Source organism: Somniosus microcephalus, chromosome 22, assembly GCF_052327205.1.
Source record: "Somniosus microcephalus isolate GS21.2 chromosome 22, FLI_Smic_1.0, whole genome shotgun sequence".
In the NCBI taxonomy this organism is placed as follows: Eukaryota; Metazoa; Chordata; class Chondrichthyes; order Squaliformes; family Somniosidae; genus Somniosus; species Somniosus microcephalus.
In genome coordinates, this window is record NC_141008.1 from 62846945 (window position 1) to 62870811 (window position 23867).

The 23867-nt window shown below is 45.3% G+C and overlaps 1 protein-coding gene across 2 annotated transcripts in view; it reads left to right on the forward strand.

Moving 5' to 3' along the window:
* The window catches only part of LOC147102462 (TNF receptor-associated factor 4-like), a 132185-nt gene that overhangs the window by 75419 nt on the left and 32899 nt on the right, over positions 1-23867 (forward strand). The gene's annotated exons all lie outside the window — the stretch shown is intronic.

Here is a 23867-nt window from a genome sequence, read left to right on the forward strand (position 1 = left end):
GCAGCCCCTGACACTTGGCTCCCAGTGCACGCTGACCTTCACTGAAATATCATGCCGATTTAGCATTTTTAAAGCTGTTCTGATTTGTACATCTTCTTTCCCTGTTTTGTGTTAACAGGAGTACTGCCAGCATCAGACATGTGATCCTTCTCGAGCTGGCTGCACTCCATGTAAGAAACTGACTGGCACTGCGGACCCAACGATCTGCTGTTAAGCCCACCCATTCCTGCAAAGTAAATGCAGCAACACCATCACTCTCTTCTGCCCCAGACATGTGCTGTCTGTTGAGCAACTGGATCTGAACACCATGCAGTGGAGCCCAACAGTGCTATAGAGATAGACACTCGGCGTAAAATCATGGGTGATGGTTGCGGGGAGAGAGAGTGATGCAAAGATGTTGTTCCATGGGGACCATTTTAGCCGGTAAGCGTAGAAGTGCTTTCTAATTCTGCAGTTTGAAACAAGAAATTCAGTGCAGGGCCCAGTGAAACTCCTGGCAATCCTGATATTCCAGAATCTGGGAGTAACCATAGTCTCTCTTTTTATTTTCTCTCTTACCAATTTCAGCTGGTACGCTGAGCACTCCTTCGAATAGAATTGGTCCTTGCTTTTAAGGTGTAGATGACTTCACTAAAGAGCTGTAACTAGGCTAATTACCAAGGCTGTTCTTCTGGAGACTAAATATTCAATTAAAATCAACTAATTTGCCCTGATCTTTTTTGGGAATGTGATCCAATTAGGAGAATTGGTGCCGTGTTCTCTCTTTTAATGAGGTGCCTGAGCTAAGTTTTTGGATCAGACTGTGGTAAGTTCATTCTGGCGGCTTTCCCAACACTTCTTGGCCCAGCATTGCAACCTGGTGCCTAATCTTGTTGCTCCTTTCCTGCTCGTGCACAGCCTGACTTGTTAATAAAGTTTCCTGCTGGCGCCAGCTTCGGAGCTGGATTTAAAAAAAAGTTGAAAGAACTTGCATTCGTATAGCGCCTTTCACAACCTCTGGACGTCCCAAAGGGTTTTCCAGCCAATGCAGTGCTTTTTGTGAAGCGCAGTAGTGTAGGAATAAGGGGGCGGAATCAGGGTGGGGGTTAAGAATAGGTATCGGCTTGATGTTCCAACATTTGCTTTGCTGCTAATGAAAATTTATTAAAACCCTGCTAATAACTCAATTTTCCACGTAAGACACCAATAAATGGAGAGGGAGTGGATTTATAGATTTTAAAACAAAGAAAATACTGCAGATGCTGGAAATCTATAATAAAAACAGAAAATGCTGGTAATACTCCAGCAGGTCAGGCAGCATCTGTGAAGAGAGAAACAGAGTTAATGTTTCAGGTCAGAAAGGTCATCAACCTGAAACGTTAACTCTGTTTCTCTCTCCACAGATGCTGCCTGACCTGCTGAGTATCTCCAGCATTTTCTGTTTTTATTATAGATTTTTAAAAACCGGACTAAAATGGGTGGTTTGCAGCCCGGTCTGACTTTCGCACGGATTGTGCGGCGGGTGGGTTTGGCTCTAATTGCCTTCCCGCATTTCTCTCCTCCCCTTCGTTTGTGTTCTGTTGCATGTACATAGCGCCCCCTGTGAAGAGCCTTGGGATGTTTTACTATGGTAAAGTTGCTATTTAAATGCAAGTTGTTGTTGGGCTGGATTCCACCGCACTGGAAGCAATCGAAGAACTGAGGTGCCAGATTTTTCTTGCCCAGAATCAGGATTTTTTTTCTCCTCAAATTGTGGCGTTCTCTTGTTTTTCTTTGCTCAAGCGCACAAATGCATCCAAGACATTCCAGTTGGGTTCTGTTTGGTTATAAGAGATCCTGAAGCACCTCTTGCCCCAGCCTCATTAAGTGTTTAAAATGTTGGCCCTGAAATTAGGATCGGGCGCTTGCCGCGCGTGCAAGCCCCTGATGTGCACTCACCCGGTGCGCCGACATCTGAAGCCCGGGCCTGCTTGCATTTCCTGTCACAGGCCCGGTTCAGATGTTGGCGCGCTGTGCTTACCTGATCCAGCAGCGTAGTTAGTGCGATGTGCCGGCTGGGATCAGGTGAGCACTGTGCAGCCAATCAGGGGAGGGGAAACTTCATTCATGAGTTTTGAGAATAAGAACTGTCAAACTCATATGGGCTGCCAAAACACTACTTAAACTTTAAATAAAATTTTTAAAAACATCCCACTGATTATGTTAACTATAAATAAGTTTTAAAAATATTTAAACAATTAATCAAATTTTTGAAAAAAATAAATTTTTTAAAAATAGGGTCTAAAACTAAACTTCCCTTACTGTAAATTCTTTAAAAATAATAAGCCTGTGGGGGGGAAAAAAATTCTAAATTGTACTAAAAGACCACTTGCCTGTAAAACTAAGTACTTACGTCTGGTTTTTCCACGCGTAAAAACCGGAGGCCTTTACACTCTGGCAACTCTTGGGGGGGGGGGGGGGGGGGAAGGAATTTCACTGCGCACGCGCTGCATCACAAGTCGCAAGCATTCTGCCTCTTAACCCCTTGGGTCAGAGGACAGGAAATGCCGGTTTTCAGTGCATGCGCTGTGCATGCTGAAAACCGGCAATTCCTCCGGGCACACGCGTGAGTACCCCGTCCGTACTCACGCGTTGTGACAGGAATTACTGGGCCGATAAAAGGATTCGATAGGGTAGATACAGTGAAACTATTTCCATTGATGGGGCAATGAAGAACGAGGGGACATAATGCTAAAATTAGAGCTAGGCCGTTTAGCAGGGAAATCAGGAAGTGCTTTTTTTTTTACACACACAGCTGCCATGTGGGAGGGCCTTTCACTTTAATTCACCGCTCCACTGCCATTCAGACCTCGCCGTCCTCGGCCTCTTGCATTGTTCCATGGAAGCTCAGCGTAAGCTCGAGGAACAGCACCTCATCTTTTGATTAGACACTCTACAGCCTTCTGGACTCAACATAGAGTTCAACAATTTCAGATCATAACCTTGGCCCTATATATATAATTTTCCCCCCCCTCCCACATGGCAGCTGTCCTTCATTCTGCCAGCGCAATTCACACGCCATCCTTTGTTGCTTAACCTGCCCCATTACCACCTCCTCTCGCCTTGAATATCTCTCAATGTCTCTTACTCTCCTGCTTTCTATCCTATCACAGACCTTCCCTTTTTGTTCTTTTATCCCCAGCCCCTAACTTGCTTTTAAATCTATTGTGGCGGTACCACCGGTTGTCCCTTACATTGAGATACATAATTCCCTTTAACTTACCTTTAAATGTATCTGTTACTGCACGCAGGCTTCATTCCTGTACTCTGCGTGATGACGTCATGATGTCAGAGCTTGGAACCTGCTGGCAGTTGAGCTCGGAAACTTCTAGTCAGTCCTCGTGGCGCCCCCGCTGGGGAAAGACCTACACCACGGTACTCCTACAGTCAGCCATCTTACCTGCTACCTTACCTGTTGTATTTAACCTGTTCCTGTAAATAAACAACTTATTTATAGTTCGTCGAAGTCGAACTCGATTATTTAGTGGCGATGCACACGAATCGCTACACTATTCTATTTCCTGCTTTTTTTTCCAGTTCTGACAAAGGGTCTTCGACCTGAAACGTTAACTCTGTTTCTCTCTCCACGGATGCTGCCTGACCACCTGAGTTTTTCCAGCATTTTTCTGTTATTTCGGATTTCCAGCATCCGCAGTATTTTGCTATTGTATTAGTGGTGGGTACATGGAGTTGAGGTACAGATCAAGCCATGATCTAATTGAATGATTAGAGGCAGGCATGAGGGGCTGAATGGCCTACTCTTGTTCTTAGGTCTCTCCTGTTCTTTTTCGCACAAGCTGAAACCTCCGCTCACACACCTGTGAAGATCTCCCGTTGCCTGTCCCACGACTGATGTGTCAATTTGTGCTTGTTAAAATAACAGTTCTGGCTTTTAGAAAAACAGAGGTAACTTTTGTGCGTTGCCGAGCCTGTCACGACCAGCACCTGACTGAAAAGTAAAAGGGATGAGTAAGCCCATTAGCTACTAAGTACAGTAGTTTAGGATTTGGTCTGTTGTCACTTAACCCGTGAAGTGGGGTTAGGTTGCAGGAGGACATGTAAATGAAACAGATTCCAAGGTTCTGGCACGCTGCCTAATACAGGCAGCTACCACTGAGCTGCTTCTGTAAATGTGCGTGAGGATTACACACTGGAGGGAATGTACAAAAACGCGCTCTTTTTGCAGACATTACAATAGGCAGTAAACGATGATAAAAGGAACCTTTGTATTCGATTTAGCAGTCAAGATCTAAGCCTCTCTTACATTGGCGCTATTTTAATCCGGTTTCCAGGAGACCAGTCCCTGTGAGCCAGCTCCCGCAGGTTGCACTGCTAAATCCCGTTCTCTTATCCCAGCCGGTCACCCAAAGCAGATCTGTCTCAATTTCTTGTGTGTTTAAGATCCAGCTGCCGTAATAAAGGATTTAAGTCGTGAAAGTACAGGGAGCTGGTGCACCGATGCCAGTCTCTCCGAATCCATAATAGAAGAGCTCTGATTTACTTTGTGAAGAGTTTATTAACGACGCCTCTTTTTTTTGCATTTAATTCGGTTATTGCTGCGACCCAATATTTACTGACGGGGGGAGGGGGAGCTATTCCCTCTGTACGTGAGTCTTTAAAGAATCTACTCCCAACGATTACAGTGATGTTGCTTATAATCTGTGTATCTGCTGCTGTGTGTTTTGTGTGTGCGTTTGTACACACATGCAGTGCTGATAACTAGGTCAAGTGAGTTGGCGTGTTATGACATCCCATGGCATCCATAAAATGCTACACTTGATTTGCGCACCCGTGGTATGATTTTACTAGCCCAGTTGTGCAATTTTCCACAAAGCGGTAGAAGGGCTCTTAACAGCCAAACACTTCCCGGAGTTGCCGAGGCAGCTCGTGTGATGGGCTGTTTGACTGCAGGAGGCAGCGCGGCCTGATTTCCCCCCCCCCCCCACCACACTGACAGTTTTCAGCAAAGGTCGCCGGAGAGCAGAAAAGCTGCAACATACTGCAGAAGCAGGAACTCCTGAAACTGAAAAGCTGGAAACACTCAGCAGGTCAGGCAACATCTGCGTAGAGAGAAACACATAAGATATTTCGGATATGGGCCCTTCATCAAAACTCAAATATTACACAGATGAACAGCATTTTTAAAAAGGAACAGTACAAGGGGAAGTGGTGGGGGTGGAAGAGAATAAAAACCATACACAGGGAAATGAAACATGTAATGTGCTTAATGGAGAACAGGGGATGGTTAAATGGCAGAGTTGATGGTAACAATCCAAGAAATAAAAGACAAGAATGTAACTGGCTGCAGGGGTGGGGGATAGGCAGGTAGAACAGGAAGCATGGAAAAAAAACAAAAAAGTGGAGCAAACTCCAGTGGCCCAGGAGCCTAGTAGAAGAAGAAAACCGGTCGCCGCCAAGGGTGCATTTCAAGGGTGACGGTGAAGGAGCGGCTCAGCGCTTGGGGTGGGCACCACCCACCAGTCGGAACACTGGTGCCTAGCCCACGCTTGTCCATTCATCGTAATGGCGGTGAAATTCCTGCCTGCCTGTGGTTTCCTGGATGCTTTACCTGGGAGCGCGAGTCACCCGTTGCGTAACTGTGTCTGGAAACGGCCCAAAAATCCTGCTGGTAATGAAAGCAGCTGTGTAGCTTAATGAGGTGGAGCACAAAGTCAGTTTCTGGGTCAGACACCAAGAATGGTTTATGTGACTGGGCCTGCTGTCACTCAAAAGCTGCCATATATAACCTTGATTGACAGCAATTATCCCTTCACAGAATTGCATTTCAGTGCTTGACCTGCAAGTTAACTTCTTCCTCCTAGAAGCTAACCATGGGTACAGCTGGACAATGAAAGGGGAGCGAATCCACTCGACGAAAAGACAGGACCGTCCCCAGCAGATCCGCACCGACTGTTTTGTAGCCATCATCTTTAATATCACGGTTAGAAGCCTGTTCTGTGTAGGTCAGTACAAGGACACCATTTTACAGCTTGGGTCTCCCTGCCTGCTCCTTTTAGATGTAATTCAAAGACAATTTAGACTGAAGGAGGAGAAGGTGGGGGGGGAATGCCTTGTTTTCATTCTGGACATATTTATCACGTTTTACCTGACTTGCTGTACGGTGTGTGCACATTAGACCGTTTCTATGTTCACCCTTAATTGGATCGCAACGCCTTCAGCTACTTAACCTCAATTCCTCAATGCTCTGATTTGCTATGGTGAGCCGGTCGGGACAAAGGCCTTCTCCTGGCACCACCCCCCCAGCCCCACCCACATTCACCTTTCCTCATTGCTGCATTAACCCCCCTGTCCGTTGTGACATGTTTATATACAGGCCTCCGCCATCGCGCCTCTTGTAATTGTGCTGTTGGGCCACGGCCTGCACTTGCCATTAATCTTGTGGATCTTTCTCCTAATGCACTATTGCCATCAATCATTTCCTGAAGTTAGCTGTGCGCAGATCCTAGTAGAGGTGGTTGATGTCACAGCAGACACGAATGTAGGTTCCGTATGGATGCAGACACTGCTGTCCTGATTCTGTGATCAGGATTGCACCTTAAGTAATAGAAAGAAAGAAAGACTTGGATTTCTATAGCGCCGTTCATGACCACCGGACGTCTCAAAGTACTTTACAGCCAATTAAGTACTTTTGGAGTATAGTCACTGTTGTAATGTGGGAAATGCGGCAGCCAATTTGCGCAATGACCAGATAATCTGTTTTTGTTACGTGGGTTGAGGGATAAATATTGGCCCAGGACACCGGGGAGAACTTCTCCTACTCTTCGAAATAGTGCCGTGGGATCTTTTACGTCCACCTGAGAGGGCAGACGGGGCCTCTGTTTAACGTCTCATCCGAAAGACGGCACCTCTGACAGCGCAGCGCTCCCTCAGCACTGCACTGGGAGTGTCAGCCTAGCTTTATGTGCTCAAGTCTCTGGAGTGGGACTTGAACCCACAACTTTCTGACTCAGAGGCGAGAGTGCTACCCACTGAGCCACGGCTGACAACCTAATAGGGCATCAATACCTCCGCAATTCTTGCTGTCAGTTATTCTGATGCTACATTTTTTTTTATTTAGTAGCAGTTGCCGAACGGTTTATCAAACCTTAGCTGGTTCCCAGGTACATATTTCCCGATGCAGATTTGGAACAGTGTAAAACCAGTACAAGCCCGTGTTGGTTTGGTTTGGTTGGTAGGACACTCTCTTGAGTTAGAAGGTTACGGGCTCAAATCCCACTATGGACTTGAGCACACGATCTATGATGATGCTTCAGTGCCGTACTGAGGGAGTGCTGCATTGCCGGAGGGGGTCCAACATCAAAGTGAGTCTCTTGCTCTTTAATTGCTTTCTCTGTGGTTTAATGAGAACGAAGGGGGCCCTGTCTGGAGGCTCATGTGGATGTGAAAGACCCACGGCACTGCTCGACGAGGAGCAGGGAGTTCTCTTGCTGTCTTGGCTCGTGAGCCTTTGGGACTAAATCAGAATGTAGTACAGGAAACACTTTGGTATCCGGCACCGACGGGACCGGCGTGTTGCCGGTTGATCAAAAATTCCGGATGACCGAGAGGGTTATCTACCGAGGCTATTTTTAAAACACAAATTTTTTTTAAATCAAGAAATGTGCAGTATACAGTAATTGGGTACTCACTACAGAATGTTATTAAATGGATGGTGGAAGATGCTTGATTAAGTACAGTACTGCCAGTTGAGGGTAATGCAATGACTACCAGCAGCGTGGGAGACACACAGTACCCCTGTAAAATGGCAGATCAGAAGAGACTATCGGCAGCGCGGGAGAGTCAGACTCCTGTTACGGGGGGATTGAGGTGTTCCGACTTCCGACAGCACCAAGAAGCCGAGTAGTGGCAGTTTGGAGAACTACCCCCACTGACTAACCCGGCCACCGCGGGAGACTCGGACTCGGCAACATTGCCGGTTATTGAGGTGTTGTTTTCGGAGTGAGAATTTTGCCGGTTAATAGAGAATTCCGGATATTTAGGAACCGTTCCTTGTGATGCCCAAGGCCACTGACCTGACTTGAACAGGGTTAATCTGGTTTTAGTTGTGGATAATTCTGCTATTTTTAATCAAGTGTTTCAGGAATGGAGTTCTGTCATTTGCTTCCACCTTGGTGTGCACACGCGTGCACTGATTTCTGGGTTCAAGTAGGCTTGCATGCATCGGGTGACATTTTCTCACCCAAAATGTTAATTCTTTTTAAAACGGCTTGTCCAGTGAGAGATATTACGATGATCTCCATCACTGATTATCAGGCCTGCATCACCAAGTACAAAATACCGTTTAGTGTCTATTCTCTTGAAATTGGAATCCAGCACCCAAATCAATAGTCCAACGTATCCTATGTTAGCTAAAGTTACTGCCATTGAGGCAGCAGGTAGACCTCTTGATGGATCAGGTGGTAAAACATCATCAGAACTGACACATCTACAGCCTCTGCATTGCCTTTAGTGTAGCTTGCTTGAGGGAGAGAGCGTGACATCCGCAAGAAGATTTATACAGTACAGCTAACGATGCAATGTTGTGAGTAAATGTTGAATGTTGCGTGCTAAACTACTAGCTCATTCCACAAAAGCAAAGCCAGTTGACTTCATTTTTAAGCTATAAAAGTGTTGACATTTGTCGGCGTGTGTTTTGGCACTTCTCTAACCTATCCTCAGTGCTCCGCTACACAGTTAATTTATGTTTCCTGGTGTCTCAAATGTCAAAACAGTGGGAGAAAATGTACTTCGCAACTTTACAGATGGAGCATTCATCCAAGATGCGAAGTGCAATATGTTTCCTTTTGCAAGCCTCGATGCCAGTGAGGAAGAAATGTTCCATCGGTTGTTAATGAACGCGTGACCAATGTAAGGATGTAGGTGACCCTCTGACCTAATTAACCCTTTAAAGCAGTCAGCAAGTGATTAACTTTCTTGCCTAGTATTTTCATATTAAGAAAATAGGTGGTCACGGCACACGGTGAATTGCAATGTTTGCATTGTTCTTGGTTCTGGCGATGGGTGTGGTGGAAGGAGGGGAGGGGTTGGTCCGCAGTGATCCAGAGGCCTAAAAGAGGACAAGAGACTCTGCCCAAGTCTGTGATTGATTCTCCGACCCACCATGTTGGTATACATAAAATCAGAAGAGCGACCTCCACTGGTTGTTCAAAGGATGCTATATGAGGCTGCTGCACGATAGGAGGTGTAAAATTTATAGATAAATAATCTTTGGACTTTTTCCCAATTCTTCTTCTCCTGAAGATGTTGACTCCTTGCTAAGGGTACCGTTGTATCGGTATGGGTAACCCTTCAATGCCCTCCCCCAAATGGCCAATCTTCGTCTATGAGAATAGACAGTGGGGGCCCACAGGCTATTTGAATGTGAAGGGCATTGGAAATTTGCAAGATTTGGACATTAATCGCTTGAATCTGGCAGAATTTCAGGCTGTGGGATTGGACTCCTAACCAGGAGTAGATAGTAATTCTTGAAACAGTCCAGGAAACTACAACTGCATGCAACAGTTTCAAGAGCAAAAACAAATCACAGGAAACTTTCGATTTACCGGCACCTAAATAACCGGAAATCTCGGTTAACCGGCAAAATTCAGGAGTAGGTTCAGGTAACTTTTTTTATTACTTGCCTTCCTCCATTTGTTGCTGTGCAAGGGTGTGGCTGCAGCTGTTGCTAAGCTACAGAGACGCTTGCAACTTGTGGCCATTGTTCTGAAGCTAACGGGGTTTGTTGCTTTATACGGCGCTCTCAGCTCTCCGTATCTTTTACTATAGCTTTCGGTTATCCGGAATTTTTGATGAACCGGCACCACGTCGGTCCCGTCCGTGCCAGATTTAAAAAAAGTTTCCTGCATTTTATTTATTCTGCTGAAGAGACTCTGAAGTGAGAGACTAGATTGCAGCTAACTTTCTCCCCCCCCCCCCCCCCCCCCGGATATCTCACACACTGAGCCCTCATTTCAGTCTATCTTGACGGCCATTGAATACGCATGTCATGATAAACATGTGTTTTGTGTAGTTTCTCCATTCTAGGGGCTCCTAAGCAATGGGTATTTGTTGTATTGGACAGCATTTCAAAGTGAGGGATCAGCAGTGGGTCTTGTTGCAAAAGTCACCATTGCATATCCGTGAATCGGGTTCAGTGAGCTAGTTCTTCTAAAATAAATTCCTACTGTGTATAGTGGTGATAAGCAAGCGTCAACAGTATCTACTCTAGGAATTGTCTCTGGTTGGACTTTGCAGATGAGTAGTTGTTTACAGACTGGTAACATGGTCCTCCCTTTCCCTATGGGCTGTATGAAGAGGTCCATATGGGTTTTATAAAGAATACATACTTTGTAAGACGCTTTTAAAATTGGAATAAAACTTAGAAAATAAATAAGCTCTGTTGTGGCTTTGGAAAATTATAGTGTATGTGCAGAGATATTCTTCTGTGCCTTAAATTGCTGATCAAATGAATTTCCACAGAGCCTTCTAATCCGTCACATTTTAGATACATGTTGTGGACATTCCAGTAGCACTGCATCCATGCACAAGTAAGCCCTATACTGTAATGTTACCCATTTAGTGCTTGAATGTAAATCTGGCAGCCGATTAGCCGTATAATACGAGGGTGTGGCGAAGGCTGTGGAATCTATGGCCCCATTGAGCGGTCTCTCTCGGACCCAAGTCAAATGGTGGTCTTTGCATGAATCCGTGTTGTGTTGGCTCCAATATATAAAAGCGAGAACTGATCCAATGTGAATGTTAACTGCGCTGTTGGCACAAATTCAACTCTCCCAGGCTGTTGGAGAGAGCTGCACCAGTAACTGGCTTGAATTTGTGTGGCTGGGAGCAGTGAGGCCACGCGTACGGAGTGCTCCCAAGTTTTCTGAAGCACTGGAAGGTGCCGGAACACGAAGATGCCCAGGCATGTGGTGTTTCAAGATTTGGGGGGAGCCGGAATGCTAGATAAGCGTAGCGGGCGCAAGTGAAGTGATTAAATATGACTTCACTCGTGGGGGGCTTGCACTATTGTATTGTTATTGCAGGAGAGAAATTGTACTTTAATACTTTGCTGGCTACTGTTTAAAAAATTGGAAATATTCCTTGCTGTGCAAGTTAGCTAAAATCTATTTTAAACCTTCAGAATCTTGAATTCCTACTAGTTATTTGCATCAGGCTTTAATTTATTTTTAGATGAAGAAAATAAGGATATAATTTCTTTTAACTTCAAAAAATAAATCCAAGTGTGTCGATTGAAGTTCATAAATGGGGCACTATGAATCATGAAGAATATCTAATTTAACAAGTGACAATCTATTATGTATTACACTGGTTATTAAACCCCATGTCTGTGCGGGCTCATCGCCGTCATTTGTCAGGGACCGGTCTCTGTCCTGAAGGTATTATTTTGTTCCAGCGGCTTTATTATTTTCCAATTTTACTGTCTGATTTCACACAGCGGGGATAGGTGATCTGTCCAAATTGATAGATTTTCGATGTAACCTTAAAGGAGACTGCAGCGTGCTTTTTAAAAAAAAAAAAAAAAAATGAAAACCATTTGCATTGCTCCATCCTCGACCAACATACATACGTGTGTGTGTGTGTGTGTGGTTGCTGTTATAATGATACATTTAAAAAGAAACTAATAAGTGCATGCTGTAAATTAGCAATTCTAAATGAAGAAAGCCACTGCTGGCCGGCCACGGCTAACTGGTGCCTCAGCACTCCCAGATCATGACTAGACATTATTTCATATCGACAGCTCTTTGCAGTGATGAGGTTACTGTGTCTGGAGATCCCATTCACTTTTCAAAGCTGTAACAGGGCATCGGGAGCGTTGAAGGGTTGCTGAGAGAATTCTGCAGCGATGCCGCCTTTCCTGCGCGCCCCCCCCCCCCCCCAAAGCCTGATTTCAATTTCTCTTTTTTTTCTTTCCCTGCCTATTTTCTTGCCTATCCTCCTCCTCATGATACTGAATCTTTGCTGAAGTACAATTCTCTGGGTGCCACTCGCCCCCCCCGCCCCCCCCCCCCACCTACCTTGCCCAAGTGTGCATTTTTCTTTTGTGCCAGCCCTGCAGGTTGGCAACAACAACTTGCATTTATGTAGTGCCTTTAATGTAGTGAAACATCTCGAGCGCAAAGCAGAAAAAAAATGGCCGACAATTTGATCTGGCGTGGGGAGGGGCATCACCAGCAAGTCTTGTCTGCGCCCGACAGTCACGTGTGCACATTTTCAGCAGGAGTCACTAGCTAGCAATAGCTCGTGGGACTCACGCTCACACTGAGGGCACACCCCAATTATATAGTGCTCTTCACCCAGCACTGTTCAGATGTGTAATGGATCGAAAGGGCAGGCCGGAATAATCTGTTAGCCTTTACTTCACTGTCAAAAGTGAACTCCTCCTGCATATTAAATCTTTACCTGCCAGCCGCATACACAACTACTGCAGTCAGTCAAGCCCAGCTTGTGTGTATCTCTTTTTTAAGGCTGCTGTGTTAATTCAGTCATCACTAACATTTTGTTTTAAAGAAGAAAAACTAGAAGTGCTCTTTTGAGGCACTGTATGTCCCTAGATTTATCTCCATTTAGGGCGAATGGAAATTTAGCCTCGAGTTCCGCTGGTACCTCAGTTAATTTACAGAGTTGCGCGTTCTGCCAGAGGTCCGGTGAGAATTTACGACTTGTACCATACTCCCATTCTTTTTTTCCTCAAAGATGCATTACCTCATGCTTATCCACATTAAATTGCATCTGCCATCTGTCTGCCCAATCCACTAGCGTGTCTGTTTTTCTGAAGTTGTTTACAATCCTCCTTGCTGTTTGCCAAATCGCCTCCTTTGGTGTCATCAGCAGCAAATTCTGAGCCTGTAGTCCCGATACACAGATCCAAATAATTTTTTTATAATTCCTGGGATACACTATTTCCAACCTGAGCACCATTTACCCTAACTCTTACCTATCATTTGTTACGCAATGTAATGTGAAAATACCGGACACTGACCAAAGGAGTTCATTCAAAAGCAATATGGGGCTTTGACGCGAGAGTAACTCCCAGGGTACATCAATAGCAGATTCCCCTCCAGATCGAGCCTTCCAGTCCATTCTCTTTAAAACCACAAAAAAGTTTTATTAAAGGGGCACTGTCTTTATTTTAATAAAATGCCTGGCAAACTTTGCTGCTTGACATTCAATCCAATTGCATAAACTGGGTCAAACCCCATGCTAAACCCAGTTACACGTGACACTGTGACAAAAATGATGGATAGTCCCTCGTGCTCTCTTTCTGTCAAAAGCTTCCCCCCACCAAAAGAGAAAATGTTTCCCAAGTACATTTTTATTGAAGGTAGCGCTCCTGTTGAGGAAAATACGCAACATTTTAATTTCTCAAGTTTCTGTTTCCATAGCCACAAGTGCAAGGAAATGCCATGAATTGCGAGTATTTACTTCCATCGCCAGACCGTGAGCACGGAGTTTGTGTTAATAGACACCGACTGTTGTAATCTGGATGCGAGAGACTCTGGTCATGGGTAATCTGGATGCGAGAGACTCTGGTCGTGGGTTTAACATAGCGAATGCCACTAAAAGCAGTTATGTGACCCCTGCCCAACCCCTTTGTGGGAATAATCCAGTAGAGCATAAACATACATTTTAGTCATAAATATGAACTTTGTTCCAGTACATTAAGTGCAGTTTTGCAATTTAGAACCAAATTGCTTCAGTGAAACATGTCGCTCTGTTGGGACTTTGGATGATTTTTGTTGGATTCTAGAATAGAGAAATTAAAAGGAGAGTCTGAGAAATCACGAGAAACCAACAGCACAGACTGTGTGACTGTACAGTGTTAACTGTTCTGGAGAGCAAACCTACGCACAGGACTTCAGCCAGGGAAGCTGACTCTGGGCAAAGTAGGATATTGAGTTCTGCATCTACAGTTCATTTGCCCCAAAATACCACATACAGTATATTTAAGACGTGACTAAAGGGACTACAGGAAACTTTCGATTTACCGGCACCTAAATAAATCTCGGTTAACCGGCAAAATTCAGGAGTAGGTTCAGGCAAGTTTTACTTCATGTTGTACTTTCCTTCCTCGATCTGTTGCTGTGCGAGGGTGTGGCTGCAGCTGTTGCGAAGCTACAGAGACGCTTGGAACTTGTGGCCATTGTTCTGCATTTGTTGCTAAGCAACAGAGTTTGTTGCTTTATACGGAGCTGTCAGCTCTCCCTATCTTACTATAGCTTTCGGTTATCCGGAATTTTTGATGAACCAGCGCCCCGTCGGTGCCAGATTAAAAAAAAGTTTCCTGTATTCCAAAGCAGCAGCTTGAGTTGTGTATATAAATGCGCAAAGCACCGTTAATCCATCTCGTCCCATCCTAATGGTCTCTGCTGTGCCTGCCCTCGGCCCCCTTCTACTACAGTCATCTATATACTCCAATAAATAACTTCTTGTGGTTTTAAATGCTTAAAAACAGCTGTTCTGAAATTTGCAGTAAATCCTTAATTCATTATTGCAGCTAAATCTGTTCATGCCGAAAGAGAGAGAGCGAGAGAGAGGCAAGTTTACAACTTGACTGTTTTGAGGGCACCAGCTGAACTGCAGTTCATTAAAGGGGCAAAACTAGTTTTCTGCAGATTGCTGTTCTGCTAATGCGGCTGCTGTGCGTGGATTTGTTCAGAGATGTGGGATGTCTCTTAAGTGACTTGGTACCCGAGTGACTTAAGATACAGCCTCTTGCACGGCTGTGGTAATCTTTCAGACACCTAGAAATATATAGAGCAGGCCCCTGAGAAACGTACCTGTAATTTTAACATCACCCCATCGGGTGGATTGCAGGGCTGATTGTTGCACTTTTCGATTTCCTTTTTTGCTCTGTCAAATGACTTGGAAAATAAAGCATTCAAATGCTGCAATCGGTCTCTGCAGGGGGCTCCTCGGTAAATATTTTACCTTTACAATATTAAGCCTCATTCATTTTCTCAAATAATGGAAGTCTGTACTGTCTTACAATTTGCTTTTGACATGTCTTGTAGTTAATTCTAAGAATCTCTGGCTCCCTCCAATGGCTCTGGGTTTTTTTATCCAGTAAGTAACCAAATTCCCAGCCAGGATTCCCGTTCCCGATTTTAGCTGGTCATTCATAGTTTGCCCACATAGCAACAGCACTTTGCTTCAAAGTACATTAGTTGCAACTGAAGCGCTCTGGGATGTCGAGAGAGAGAGAGATGATAAAGATGCGATGTAAATGTGAATTTGTACATTTGTTCTTTCCTGATCACCAGATGCCTGTGTCAGCTGTGGCTCAGTGGGTAGCACCCTCGCCTCTGAGTCAGAAGGTTGTGGGTTCAAGTCCCACTCCAGAGACTTGAGTACAAAAATCTAGACTGGCTCTCCAGTGCAGTGCTGCACTGTCAGAGGTGTCATCTTTTGGATGAGACGTTAAACTCAGGCCCCGTCTGCGCTCTCAGGTGGACGTAGAAGATCCCACGGCCACTATTTTGAAGAAGAGCAGAAGGGAGTTATCCCCGGGTGTCCTGGCCAAAATTTCTCCCTCAATCAACATAACAAAAACAGATTATCTGGCCATTATCACATTGCTGTTTGTGGGAGCTTGCTGTGCACAAAATTGTCTGCCACGTTTCCCACGTTACAACAGTGACTACACTTCAAAAAGTACTTCACTGGCTGTAAAGCGCGTTGAGATGTCCGGTGGTCGTGAAAGGCGCTATATAAATGCAAGTCTTTCTTTTACAACCGTGTCGGCGCCAAGTGAGGACTGGATCAGGTTCAACTGTCCTCTTTCTCTCATTTCTCCCCCCCCCCCCCCCCCCCCCGCCCCCTCACCCCTGCAGTCAAATAACCCATTTAAAGCTCATGGTCAAGACTCGGTATGGGAATAATGGCCTTGTGGGCGATGGACTGGAAAATGGCCAGCTACCCATGGGCATGTGTACCCTAGCGAGGTGTCGGCAGCTTCTGAAGAGGACGGTGGTGTAATTTGGGGAGGGGCTGAGGCGTGTGTTGGTCACGCGTCCATATGGCTCCCATTTTGTCAGGCAGTAAGTCCATTCTATTGCCTGCGTTATTCAGAGTATAGATGTCGCAGCATCTATAGTCGGCCCCGCACCCTTCACCATGACCTCTGACGGTACCGGGATAATTGAACTCCTCACCAGTGATGCTGTATAAACACCCTTGCTGCTTCACATGTTTTAAGGCTCCTGAAGGAGGGTGTCCTAGAGAAGCTTGTTTGTGTATTTAGTTAGTACAGTAGTAGGGCCATTTAGGACACCTCTTGACATTTTGACTGGTTTACTGTCAAGAGCTAATCAATAATGAGCATTACACTGACTCAACAGTTTTTTTTAAACAAGGGTAATTATGGGCCTGGGGCATCAATCTGCTGCCAGAGCGTAAAGTGCTTTTGTGGGGCGCACTTGAACAGAGAGTACCATTATTTGTATGCACTTAATAGAATGGGCATCAATAGAAATTCATTTGGAGGGGCTGTGGGCAGAGGGGGAATTGTGACATTAAATAATAAAGCACTTAACAGCTACATAGAAAAGGCACTGATTATTTAAATTGGTGAGAGCGTGGAATTGGATTTAATTGAGAATTTGAGTCAATCCAGGCGTTCAAAGCATTTGTCACTTGTAGTGCCGACTGGACACAACCATTGACCTTTTAGCAGCGTTCGGCTCCCACTTTGGATTTATAAACCTCCCTGAACTGCTCCGCCTCTTTACCTCTCTATCTCTTTTAAGATGCTCCTTAAAACCTACCTCTTCGATCAAGCTTTTGGTCACCTGTCCTGATATCTCCTTCTGTGGCTCAGTGTCAAAAATGTTGTTTTATTGATATTGCTCTTGTTAATGTTTAGGACGTTTTACTATGTCAACAACAACAATTTGTATTTATATAGCGCCTTTAACATCGTAAAAAGTCCCAAGGCACTGCACAGGAGTATTCTAAGACAAAAAAATTGACACCGAGCCACATAAGGGTAAATTAGGGCAGGTGACCAAAAGCTTGGTCAAAGAGGTAAGTTTTAAGGAGCGTCTTAAAGGAGGAAGGCGGTGGGGAGGTTTAGGGAGGGAATTCCAGAGCTTAGGGCCTTGGCAACATCAGGCACGGCCACCAATGGTTGAGCGATTTATAATCAGGAATGCTCAAGAGGGCAGAATTGAGGAGCGCAGATATCTCTGGGTGGGGGGAGAGGGTGAGGTTGTAGGGCTGAAGGAGATTAGAGATAGGGAGGGGTGAGGCCATGGAGGGATTTGAAAACAAGGATGAGAATTTTGAAATTGAGGCATTGCTTAACCGGGAGCCAATGTAGGTCAGCGAGCACAAGGGTGATGGGTGAACGGGACTTGGTGCGAGTTAGGACACGGGCAGCCGAGTTTTGGATAACATCAAGTTTACGTAGGGTAGAACTTGGGAGGTCAGAAATGGAGTGCCATAACACTGTTGGATTTTTAATAAAGAAACTATATGTAATCAAAAAAATCTCTGCCATGCATATATAGCATTTGTTTTCAAAAGTGGATTTTTTTTCCTGATAAATACATGCTTTTAAAGGGGAATTGGGTATATATTTGAAAAGGAGAAATTTCCAGGGCTATGGGTGGAGGAGGAGGGGGGCAAGCATTCAAGTGTGATTAATTGGCTAGCTCTCGACACGATGGGCCGAATGGCCGCCTCCTGTGTTGTATGATTCTATGCTATCTGGGCAGTTATGTCATCTCTGGGTTCAGGCGACCGTTAGAAACCACTTGGCTGCCCCTCTTCTATTTAAATACAAGACTGAATGCAATAGGCCGTTGGAGTGGATTCTGTTGGCTGGCTATAAATAGCACTGTTAATGCACGTCGTGCTTTCTTGACGTGCAGTGTATTCTGGGTGTTGACTGTGGAGCTGAGACGAGGGGCATCAACCTCAAGATAGTACCTTGGATGGATCACACTGTTGCCTGACAGTGATGAGCCAGAAGGCCAACACTCTTGATATTTTCCCTCCATTTTGCTCCCCCTCTCCTAAAGGCACTGACTTGCTGTGTGTGCTACAATTTGACCTGTATAACTTTTCGGCCCTTCTTTCAATTTTCTCTCTCTTTCTCCTCGGTTTCCCCCCCCCCCCCCCCCCCAACCGAAGGCGCTAACTCGCTATTGGGGTGCGGTCCCCTGGTCTGGCGGGCCTCTGCTACAGTTGCTGTGTTAAATGTCTATCCTTTTTGATCAGAGCAGAGTGAACTGAAAAAGCCGAGAGATGGGGGGGGAGAGAGAGCGTGCGAGAGAGACGGCTAATTTTAGAACAGGCCTGAGTTGTTCTTCAGTTGTCGGTATGCTGTCACTATAATTAACTATCTCAAAATGAAGCCACGTAGGATGATGGAAGGAGGTCACTGCTTGCTGACGGCTGAAACAACACTTTTTTTCCCCCCACATGTTTCAGTCTGTGGAGCCATGAGGGCTGCCTTCTGCACAGGGGACGCCAACTCTGTTAATGAGCAAGACGCCTGAATTTGCAGATTGTGCATGTCAGCAATACATGACTTGCCGTACAAGCCTATTCTGCCATTTGGGAAATCAAAGGTCCATAGTTTTTATGCTATTGGTTGCCTGCAAGCACAGATTACCTACAACTTTACATCCTGTTAGTGTGGCTGGCTGTGTTTAGTTAAAACAGCACTTTGCAGCGAATCTGGGGTCTACCTTGATTGGAGCCTTTCTTTTAGTTGTCAAAGAAATAATAAGCTTTGAATCGAAATATTATTTGAATGAAGGGCTCCTGTGAGAATAAAGCATATTTCGAAATGGAAGAAAAATGTAATACTTGAAATCTTATCGGTTATTGTAATTCCTTCGTGGTGTAGAAATTTTAAACCAAAAGAGCAGAGAGATTTGCTGTGAACAGTGGCAGAAATGAACCAATCCTATTCCAAAACAGTCAAATCCCATAGAGCAATGTGCCCTCATCCAATCTGATCGCAGCGCCATCTTTCCATCAGTCACAAAAAACAGCCAACCTACAATAACCTTCCTAGAGAAACTGTTGTATACGGCTGTCATACAGTTCCTTACTTTCACGATATACCCCTGCTACGGGATAGTGCCACACTCTCTCCACCCATACTTTGCTTTACACTTTAATTTCTCTCCAGCCCTTCTCCCCAGTAATGCCCAGCCTGATGCCTCATCTTATTTTCCAGTGACTTCCAAAGTCTGCTTCGAGCTGACTCTAAGCTCTCTCTCTCTCTCTCTGGATTCCATGCTGCTGAATGATGTCAGCAAGTGACGCCGCCGTGGTGACTCCATATTAACCACCTGAGGGGGCAGACAGGGCCTCGGTCTAATGTCTCATCTGACGGCCCAGTGCTCCCTCAGCACTGCACTGGGAGCGTCAGCCTAGAGTATGTGCTCAAGTCTCTGGAGTGGGACTTGTACCCACAACTTTCTGACTCCGAGGCGAGAGTGTGCTACCAACTGCGCCACGGCTGACACTTTCAAGACTGGTTTCTGCATTGATCCCAGGAATAATTATTTAATGTGTGTACAAACACGTAAACATTCAGGAAAACTTGCATTTTATCAGGCATCTCATCACATCTCTCAACATCCAAACACTTTATGGTAAATTACTTTGAAGCGCAGTCACAGTTATGAAGGCAAGTGTGACGGCCCACTTTGTGCACAGCAAGATCCTTTAATTAGCAATGAGATTAAATTGTCCAGTAAATATTCTGGGACGGTCAGGAGACATTGCATAGCATTGCAGAATTTCAGGATGCACTTACTGTGTGCTAAGTGGCCAGCGATGACATTCATCCACGCCTGAGCCTGCTATACAGGCAAAAGAGAGCCACCTCAATTTGTTGCTATACAGATCCTGAGCCCAATCCCCCTCCCCATTCCTACATGACAGCGCTTGTGATCAGAGTGCACAAATGAGGGTCACAGAGAGAATCCCACTGGATTTGATGCTTTTTGCATTGATCCGATCAGAAGCCCTCTAAAAATCCAGATCAATTATTCAATCATGTACAGCTCATAAATCTAAAGGAAATAATTCAGTCCGCGGCTGTGCTCTGAGACTGGAGCTGGGTTGCTTTTGTGTCTAAACAAATTCTAATTTGATTCATGTAAACACTTAGTTTGAAAGAATTGTCCTGTTATCCGCTTTGTGTGTCTTCCCTCTTGAGAAGACATTCCGGGGCTGGGACACCGAACCCTACAGGTTCCAATATCCGCACAGATATTGCCGAAAAGTCTGTGCATCGGGGGAGCGAAATTCCTCCTTTTTCAAAAAGAAAATGGCACTGTGCCCATTTTCTTCTTGGTTAGTGAGCTGCTAACTGAAGCGCAGAAAGCAGTGGTTTTAAAATGTTCTGGTTTCTAAGGATGTACGGCCAGGGATTTCTCACTTCTCGGCTCGCCAGTTCCTGAATTCCACCTCTTTTTTTCCCCCCCGCCACCCAATTCACTTTATTGGATGGAAAATTGCGGCTGTGAAATTGGGGAAAATTCCGCAATCATTTGTTGGGTTATTAACTACAGGCTGAGGGTCGGGTGTCATCTCTGTTGTCAAGTAATGTGACGCAACTAATAAAAGTAAACCAGAACCTATTTCCACCTAGTTGCTGCCAGCTCGGTAATCGGGAATCGAGCTTCTCGTAACAATCTATAATGTAGTGGCTTTTTAGCGAAATGGAAGGTCCCCAGTAGCGTGAGTTGCAACTACTGGGAGATCACCGGTTCAGTCCTCCCCCTTGAGTTAGCTGATCTCGGCTGGGGCCGGGTTGGGGGGTTGCCTTGATTGGTTCATTGTCAGTTGGTAGCACTCTCGCTTCCCGAGTCAGAAGGTCGTGGGTTCAAGTCCCACCCCAGAGACTTGAGCAGGTTCATTGCACTGTCGGAGGTGCCCGTCTTTCGGACGGGACCTTAACTGTGGTCCCATCTGTCCTCTTCGGGTGGATGTGAAAGAGTAACCAACCTCAACCAACACCACCTAACAGATTATCTGCTCCCTTATCTCATTGCTGCTTGTGGGAGCTTGCTGTGTGCAATTTGGCTGCTGCGTTTCCTACATTGCACCACTACACTTCAAAAGTCATTTGTTGGTTTGCGAAGGGTTTTGGGTCATCCTGAGTTTGTGAAAGGTGCCGTATTAATGCAAGTCCTTCCCTCCTCCTACCTTCTCCCCCTTAGCCCCCTCCCTCTTTCAATCTCCCTCTCCTCCATCCCCTTACCTGCTTGGGGACTATCGGCCAGGGTTCCCCACTCCTGATTGCTAGCCACCGATCCCTATCGGAAGTGTCTGAGAAATCTGGATGAGGACCAGATTGGGCTTGGCTACTGCCTGAGCTTGAATTGTCTGCCAACAGTCGCACGGGAGTGGAGTGGGTCTCTGAAAGTGAACAGCAGTAACGGATAACAACTGTGACATGTTAGCAGTGATGCCAACCTCTCCTAGTAAGCACAGAGAAACATTACCAGCTGCTGTAGTCGTCATTCCACCACCCCCCCCCCCCCATGCAAATATTCAAAGAAGCACTCTGTTCTCATGCACTTTAGAATTCACACACAGATCTAATAAGCTGTACTTGAAATTACAAAAGAATTTGAATTTATTATCGTCTGGCCAATTAAATTAAATTGTGTACCCTTACAGGGGGTCTTAAATATGTTTGGAATAAAATTCATGCGCAGTAAGTCTTTTAAGGGATAGTCTTGCCTTTTAGCAAGTTACTTTATAGTTTCTCCTCCCTCCCCCCTTATTCTTGGATTGAGTTGTGAGGTGCATCCCATCTGCAGTGAGCCGATGTCATGCTCCAGGCCATTGCTTTTTAAAAAATCTCTTTCACATTTATTTTGGTTTCCTCCCCCCTTGCCCCATCCCATATTGGGATAGGATTCCATGGTGCATCAGCTCCTCTAAATTCTCTACTGACCACACATTCTTCGCATGTAAACCTAGACTTCGATATTTAAGCAGGCTATTCAACTACAAGGGCATCGCAGCCATACCAAAATCTCTTTGCTTGCTATTCACTGATGCGCTATCTAATAAAATTGATGCGTTATCAATTACTGAGAGAGACTGGAAGTTAAGAGAGTAACAAACAGGCTTTTATTAGCTAAAGAACGAAGGCATGCCTCTAGTGATCGACCGGTCCTGAATGCCTGGGGAACTGCAGAGCAGCCACCTTTATACCAGGGCATATGGGTGGAGCCAGGGGCGGAGCCAGCTGAGGCATGCACAGACAGGTACAACAATGGGCAAGAGTGAACAACAGTGAAGTGAACAACAGTGGTTTACCACATTCACACACTTGCATTTTCCGTACACTTGCTCTGCCCGGTAAGAATCTGAGCAATTGGAACCCTGGTAGGAGTTCCCCTTCCGTCTCTCACCGATCTCCCAATTGTACCTGACTGATTCCAGGCCAAGATTGGCAAACTCGGCACAGATTGAACCTGGGATCTCTAAGTTACCACCTCCAGGGGAGATTATCTTGGTGGTGGGTGGGGTTGCAGAGGGAAAGAGACAAACGGATATTTCTTCCACTTTTTTATTTCTCCAGGATGCATGTTTGTGGCACAGTTTACAAAGAAGGTTTTTGAAGTTGTTAGTGCATTAAGCTGCACGAGAGATTTACTGCTCCTCGTTAACCCAGTCGCACAGAACTGCTGCTTTTGAACGGTTAAAAAATTGCGCTGTAAAAATATGAAATAAATGCTGATCAGTCTGAAGGTAGTGAGGGCATAAAAATTAATGATTCTCTTAATCCTTATTTACTGAAATGGAACAAACAAAACTTGAATTTGAATGAAAATGCACTTCAGTCTGTGCCAGTGCTGCTGACATCTCTGGAGCCTGCGCGGATAAGTAATGACTGCAATTGGAGACCGGACAATGAGTGAGAGCGAGCTGCCATCCTCATCTGTAAAACGTTGTCAATTGGAAAATTTTAAATATTTTCTTGCCTAAATTTTAATGGTCGATTTAAAAAAAAATTGTAACTCATTTACCACAAGTATTTCAGCAAAAAAATACTTTTTTTTTGCGGGCAAGCGCTGGCAGCCTTGGGTTGCGTGCAAATGTCCTTTGCCCACTTGCAGTTTTGTCCAACGTTGCCCACTTTTTTTTTTACAGGTTGGCAGCTTGGGAAAAAAAGTTTCAGGCCCGCTCATATCCATAATCTCCTCCACATGGGTCGAATCGGGATGTGTGGACCGTGTGTCCTGGCACATTCTGAGCCCTGCAATCGCTGTGTTTTTACGCGCTAATGGTATCAGTGTGACCAAGCTGGTTTCCAAGGTGTGGTGGCTGAAAGTATGAGGAGCTAAATTTTTTTTTTTTTACTTTTGAATCCTTGACCACCATGCTTGGGCGCGCCGCCGACAAGCTTATCAGGCCTTAAAAATGGCAGGACTGGTTTCTCTGTGTGGAAAACAGGGTTACCAACTCTGGTTCAACGTATCCCTGGAGGTTTCATCACATGACCTCGTCACCAACCGCCCCGCCCAATCAAATATCCTATTTTCTCCAGCTCTTAAAATTTATATAACAAATAAAAGTGTTCAAAGAAAATTGGGGGGAGGGGGGGTTGCGGAGGGACCCTCTCCATTAATTTTTTTTATTGCCCTTATGATTTTTCTCCCCGCGTTGCTCGCAGCAGTGACCTGGAGATTAATCTTTAATATAACAACAGAAAACGCTGGAAAAACTCAGCAGGTCAGGCAGCATCCGTGGAGAGAGAAACCGAGTTAACGTTTCAGGTCGATGACCCTTCGTCAGATCGTCAAATCTTCAATCCGTGGAGACTCCAGGGCAATCCTGGAGGGTTG